The sequence below is a fragment of the Macrobrachium rosenbergii genome, chromosome 12, assembly GCF_040412425.1.
Source record: "Macrobrachium rosenbergii isolate ZJJX-2024 chromosome 12, ASM4041242v1, whole genome shotgun sequence".
Lineage (NCBI taxonomy): Eukaryota > Metazoa > Arthropoda > Malacostraca > Decapoda > Palaemonidae > Macrobrachium > Macrobrachium rosenbergii.
The window spans coordinates 15,588,001-15,595,500 of NC_089752.1; positions in this window are offsets into that span (position 1 = coordinate 15,588,001).

Sequence of the window (7,500 nt, forward strand, 5' to 3'; positions counted from 1 at the left end):
GCCTTCAATAGGAGGCGTTTTCATGGAAATTCAAGGAAATTGGGGCTGGACAAAGGATGTACTTCAACACCTCCAATCAACATGTTAGGAGGGTCTCTTCACACACCCTCCTCCTAAGATCACCTAATCAAGCCCTAAGGAGAAATTTGAATCACACCTACTACAGTCCTTTCCAGTCAACTATTTGAAGGGGAGGCCTTGTTGACAAATCCTTCCAGCAGGACTGGGGCTGAGGTGAGATCAGTAGATAACAAGAAATCGAGGGTTCAACAGTCTGGAGAGAGCGACAGGAGAGCGGCAGATTGAACTCAGTCCACTAAGGGAGAGTACGTCTCCTCACTTTCGTGTTCCCCATAAAGACTGAGTCAAGTTAATTACTCCGAGTGATTTCTGTTTATACCACTGTAACCTGTTAATTTTGTAACTGATCTTTATAATACTAAGTGCTTATTAAAGTGAAGAAAATTACAGAACTCATCTCTATACGCCTTCCTGGAGAGATATCAATACTTAAAATAATTTATCTTCAAGAATATACCAGTTGCAGAAAGAGTGAGGTGCTGTGGACACACATAGAAGAATAACAAGGTAAGAAGTGAGAGACTAAAACATACAACAAAAAGAAAAGAAGCATTTTATTATATATATATATATATATATATATATATATATATATATATATATATATATATATATATATATATATATATATATATATATATATATATATATATATATATCACGATAAAGTAACCTGTGTGTGAATATAAGCGCAAAAGTTTGGTATGTTTTTGACTATTATTAAGCATCAAGTGATATACTTAGGTATGTTTGCATGTGTGTGTGTGTGTGTTAAGATTTACAGTCTCAGTTCCTTCGAAATCATGAAAACTCAAAAAATTTCTCCCCACATGCGCATATTATGCAATTATAAGAGAACGCACACATGAGTACACCTTGCACCTTTTAATCAGCTAAGCATTTCCTCCCTTCGAGAAAAAATAGCTATACAAAAATGAATTAAAAAGCGACAAATTTACAACAAACTCCTACTATCCTATAGCAACATTATTAAACAGAACAGGCGATCTGATAAAATGTCCGTTTTCGAGATGAAAACAGTAAAATAACGTGGCAGAGGCGAATGTTGTTACTGGCGTGAGTAATTATGGCCGATGATTTTCAAGATGAATGAAATGCCAATCCCTCGACATATACTAAATGTTTCACGTTAATCCGTATGTATGAGGGTCCGTCATTGCAACAGTTCTAATACATCAATCAACTGTTACGTTTCGATTAAGTGATGTCAGCAACGGGCTACACCAACATGTTTGTTCATTTCTCTCATATTAATTGGTGCTTCATAACATTTATTAACCTGACCTTTAACCTAGCATTGCAATTGCATGCCGGATATCACTTAATACAAATTCAACAACAGATATTTTATTTAATTCCTTTTGTGAAGAGGGGCAAGTGTGTCTCATTTATTACGCTGGCTGGTTTTCATTAAGTGGCTCTCATGCTAAGAAGTGGCCTTGACTTCAGTGTTTTCAGATTTCAAAAGGAATAGAAGGCCCGCTTTGGACCGCTAGATTCCACTCAATCAACACTGACGTTATTAACCTGACTTTAACTAAAGCTAACAGATGAATGAGATAAATAATAATGTACTAAAAGACAACGCACGAACGTTACTCAGTATTTCAATTCTTAAAGAGAAATCCGAGAATGGCGGTTTTGTACCATCATGACAATATTACACTGACTTTACTCATGGAACGCTTAGGCGCTTTTCTTATGAAAATACAATCCCAAAATTCATGGGGGAGAACTAATAAATTCTGGAGTGTAATCTATCAATTTTTTTTTTTTTTTTTTTTTTTCCAAAAGCCGTTTTCCTTCAAGGTGTGGCTCCACAGAAAAGCAAGCGTACAGCTACTGCCACTTTCATGCCGTAACACGACCCACTGAGGAGAACAGTTATACCTGTAGTGCATCAAAGCACCTTCATACATGAGAAATATCAGCAGAAGTAAGAGACTATGGGAAACAGCAATCATGTTTTTTGATATCTCACTCACCAACCATTTAATAATGGAAAAATAACTGCCTTATTCCAGAAAAGATGAAGCCTTCAGACTTTACGCTGTGCAACAGGATATTTCACGTCTGTGTTATATTCAAGTTATATAACAACAATAACAACTTGCAAGGCACGTTTCGATAAAATAAGATGTATGTATAAGAAGAAGAAAATATGAGAAGTAAATCAACAAATAACAAGTACAGACATAGTAATTAACTTCCAATATATTGATCAGCAACTTTGGTAAAGGCGCAGGTTCTTAAAAACGCTATTACAGTCAGGTAACATTAAGAGGGTAATTACCGTACCCATCACTCTAGAGGGTCATTCGCATGAAAGAAAGCTAATATACTACAACAATACGTAAAGGTACTGATCAGAATATTGAGGAATTATTCGCTGAAGAAATACAAAGGAATTCAGTTAATGATTCACACATGTTCGTTAAACCAGGAGAAGGGAACGTGCTCTTATTACTCTCTCATCCATTACAGCAAATGGAGGTCTCCACGACAAACGTTTTTTTTGTAAGGCCTGGATGCAAGTCACAGAATTTATATTTTTGTCATAATTTGTCATTTAGAAAATAAGTCTTATGAAACGAGGCCCAAAGTCGAATCTGTATGTAGCAAAACGAATATAAAACGGGTTCTCCTTTGACTGCCTATTACTCAAAATCCAAAAAGCGGCGCCGTTCATCAAAGAAACACTCAAATACAATCCAACCAAAGCAAAAATTAATAATCCTCATAATAATAAAATAAGAAGAAAGATCATAGAGTGTCACTCCGACAAGTCACCTAATCGGTTTGCTGTGACATGAAAAAACTCGTATTTTATATATATATTTTTTCCAATGCTCTACAAAACTTTTCCCTGTAGACAAAAACAGCTTAGTTCAAAGAAAAGCCGCTCCCTAACAAATATCAATACGAGACTGTTTCACTGAAAACATGCCGTCCAGTTGAAAAGAAATGATTAGAAACGATGCGGATACATCAATAAAAAATATGGACGCAATGTATTTGTTATTTGCTGGTAACGACATACCGTTTTCCCGAATGGAAAAGATTATGAGAGGCTCAAGAAATACAAAGAGGTTAACGAATTCCAATATTTCTATTACTTCTCCCGGAAATAACTTCACTTACACACTTCCAACTTCACTTACAACCAGGTTTTGTAATGATTTCATCCACAGTACCGTTAAACTCAACCCGTAAGTGAATGGCAAGTTGTTTATAACACCCGCCAAGACACCACTTCACATAATAGCTCCTACATTCTTCTCCTACCTTCGGTTGCCATCCATCTAAATAAGGCCTAAATAAGGCCTACTAATCAAACTTGGGATGGATAGAGAGAACGGATAGTGGGGCAGAGTTAGCAACTCAAAAAGCAAACAACGTTAGGAAAGCCAGTCACAAAATACGAGATATAAAAAAATATATCACAAGAAACTACTGAAAGCACATCAAGTTCATTAGTTCATATTATTATTACTGTCAGTCAAAACTGCCTAAGGTTCTTACAAATCAACATTAAAAGATCTTGTTCCAGATTATATTGTTCGTAATGCTTTAAAGTAAAAACCATGAGAAGCAAATAATACATACACAATAATTAGACAAAGGAATACGAATATACAAGTAATACATACATTCATAACCGACAAAGGAATATGAATATACAGTTAATACGTACATTCATAACCGACAAAAGAATACGAATGTACAGTAAATGCATGCTTCTAAAACTGAAGAAACGTTGAAGAGTCAAAAACCAACTTATAAATCTCTGAAACTTACCACTAAGTATTGTGGAAAATACACAACAATCTCTCGAACGTAAACAGAGTAATAACATAACTCAGTAATAATGTTGAAAACTCGGTGAAATACTGCACGCCAGCTTCTTAAGTATAATATTTCAATTGCAGCGTTGCTTGCGTGGATATTTATGCTTTTAAACTACAGAAATCTGAATAAACATACAATGCAAATGAGTCGTCTTCAAGCCTTGTCCTATTCGGATGTTTACAGTTTTGAATAACAGCGATAAATGCAACCTCCAGTCAAGCATCACTGATGTCAACAGGAAGCAGGTGTCTAAATGAACGACATCGTTGTTCACTGGCAATTCACGCGGCGATCATCGGTCTGGAAAATACTGTGATAACGGTAAGGAAAATCATGGCGTGTTTTGACAATGAGTTCACTAAAACTGATGTATATATATATACTATATATATATATATATATATATATATATATATATATATATATACTATATATATATATATATATATATATATATATATATATATATATATATATATATTATATATATATATATATACTAATTATAGAAATACAGACACATATATACTGTACATATAAATTAAACTTATTATTTTCGGCATTTGGAGGATGGCTACTGACAAAAAAATACTAGGTTACTAAAACATTCCACTCGTTAATCCTGGATGAAACCAGGTGCACAAAACTTCCATAATATTGGAAGTTCTGTGAGCATCGGTCTGAGTCACCCTTCATATTATGCAATTTCTATCCAACAATTCCTAGGTGCTGTTCTCTACCTTCCGCAAGAGACTTCCAAATTATAAACCATTTTCACGAACTTACCGTTCTCTATTCTTTCCACATGACAAAACCAATCCAATATACTGCGACCCTACTCTGAACTTTTTACCATAACTACTATCTCCACATTTCTCTACAGCTAAACTCCTATTACACCTCAATAAACAAACATTTTCCCTCGGCAGCTTCAATCGTTTTCCTTTCATTCGCAGTCAACATTCACATTTCTCTTTCATAAAGGAGAATTAGCTCAACAGTCCCTACTAAATACATTCCCATCTTCGCTTTCTTAGACACTTCCCGTCTCTTCCCAATCTTCTGCATAAAACAATGTTACCTTCTTGGGTTCACCTGTTTTCTGACTCGCCTCTCATCTCGATATCAACATTAAAATATTTAATCCTAAATACATATATCACTCAACTATTCCAATTTTCCACCATCCAACTTTAGACCTCTATTGTCATGGCTTAAATTTACTCTCGTAACCTTATTCTTGTTCACATTCAGTCTCATCTTTCTGCTCGTTCAAACTCGAGAAATTTTCAAGTATTTCATTATTTTTTCTACTTTTCTTGACTACCATCAATCATCTGCAAGCAGCAGACATTCCCCACTCCACTACTGACCTTGATTTATATCGCATCATTCCATCCTTCCAGCCATAAAGATATTATATGGCCATGGTGACGTAATACACCCTTGTCTAAGCGTTATTTTCACACCAACACAGTTACGGTCCATTCTATGCATATTAGAACATGCTTTGCTTCCCGCCCCCCCGCCCCCCCCCCAAAAAAAAAAATTCCTTATCTTTCGTACCATATATTCTCAACCCTCCACACCGCCTTTCATCAAGTGTTTTCTGAAACATTGTTTGCCATTACAGCTTTTTCCTTTAACTCTCAAATTTTTCACATTAAACGTCTACAAAAGTAAAACATTGAAGCAAACTCCCTCTTCTGCTCTTCTTCCCATCTCAATCCTTCTGTCACCTACCTTACATTCTCAATCACAATAATTCTATAAACTCTCCATTATTTATTAAGCGATATGACGACCATAGAATTCCAGTGTCTTCTAGTACTTTTATCCTTATGCAGCAGCACATTATTCACTTCACTCATCCTTCATAATATTTCCGCATGCAGACATGCCTGATACACTCTGCTCAATCACTCAAATGCACTTTCACCACCCTAATGCAGCGTCTCACTTGAGTACATTCTCAGCCGTCACTTCTACATGTATTGTCAATCTTACTCTAATCCATTTCACTACTGCAACATTCAGCTTTGCCTCTTTATTTCGTCCACATTCAACTAATCTCCAAAATTCTCTTTCCATCGATCTAGGACTATTCTTACTGTAGACAGCATACCTCAACTTTCGTCTTCATCCTGAGATCCAGTTGCTCATTAACCTTTCCTTATGGATTTACTATTCCTGTACAGTACTTTTATTGACATGAAAGCACTTGCTCGCCTTTATCTCTTCCAATTACATATCATTATACATATATATATATATATATATATATATATATATATATATATATATATATATATATATATATATATATATATATATATATACATATATATATATATATATATATATATATATATATATACATATATATATATACATATATATATATATATATATATATATATATATATATATATATATATATATATATATATATACATACATACAAACACTTGTCTCTAAATACTGCATGAGACACAAACAAATACATAATTCCATGAACAACATTGTTATCTCCTTCTAACAAACTGCAAATGGTGCAACAGCAAGAATACGAAATCCTTTTCATACATTTATTCAGTCCCGGTTCATGACAATTTTTCTGTAGATAAAACAAAACTCGAAACGTATAAACAGACCATGTAAAAGCGTCCTTTCCTCCCGATATAATTTCCCCTCTTCCGTAATAATATAAACAACCTGTTTTCCAGTGATATTATTTCCCCTCCCCGGATAATATTATGAGCAAGCGGGAAAAACGGAGGCCGGGTAGTATTAGGGTTGCGTGTTTTTCCTGATGCTCCAGTGGATGTTTGTCCAAAGAAAACGAACGTTTGAGGGATAATGTTCCTGTTAATATGTTTACATATTTTTATATAAATCTTTCCAACGAAATATTCGGGGCGATACACGAAAAATACGCTGAGAAATGACTAAGACAAAGCTTCATATAAAAATATCTGCAACATTGACAGTTCGAAAAATTTGCAATGTTTATGTCTATTAAACACATAAACAATGCATATAATCTAATAAAAAAAATCGTGAAAACAAGCACAAAAATTAAAATTAATATTTGCGAAAATAAAAAACCTTCACGTAAAAGTTAGAATGAAACTCGAATAAAAGCACTCGAAAACATCACAAAAAATCTGCTGCTCAAAATGAAATATATTAATCCTTGTGTCTGCTAGGTATGATCCATATTGGCTTTCCAGGTCCACCAACACAACTCCTCTCTTCATATATATATATATATATATATATATATATATATATATATATATATATATATATATATATATATATATATATATATATATATATATATGTATTTATATATAATATACACACAATTTATATATATATATATATAAATAAATATGTATACATACATCCATACATATTACATACACACACACACATTACACACATATATATATATATATATAATATATATATATATATATATATATATATATACATATATATATATATATATATATATATATATATATATATATATATATATAT